This window comes from Bison bison, unplaced genomic scaffold (assembly GCF_000754665.1).
Source record: "Bison bison bison isolate TAMUID 2011002044 unplaced genomic scaffold, Bison_UMD1.0 scf7180017854008, whole genome shotgun sequence".
Lineage (NCBI taxonomy): Eukaryota > Metazoa > Chordata > Mammalia > Artiodactyla > Bovidae > Bison > Bison bison.
In genome coordinates, this window is record NW_011484581.1 from 4,182 (window position 1) to 4,604 (window position 423).

Sequence of the window (423 nt, forward strand, 5' to 3'; positions counted from 1 at the left end):
GTCTTTTATTTGGAAGACATTGATTTTGGAAGAATTCTCAGCAGTTATTCCTTCAAATAGTTCTTCTCTTTTGTCTCCTTCTTCTTCTGGTATTTCAGTGACACCTTTTGTAATTGTCACATAGTTCTTGGATATTCTTTTCTCCTTTTTAAAAATTCTTTTTTCTGTTTGCATTTTAGTTTGGGAAATTTCTCTGACATATCTTTAAACTCACTGATTGCTTCCTTGGCCATGTCCAGTCTACTGATGAGTCCATTAAAAGTATTATTCATTTTTGTTTTTGATTGTTAGCATTTCCTTTTAATTCTTCCTTAAAGTTGTATATTCTTACATTAGTCATCTGTTCTTGCATGTTGTCTCCCTTTTCCATTCGAGTGCTTTGATAGTAATGATAGTTGTTATCTGAAATTATTCCCCAAATCT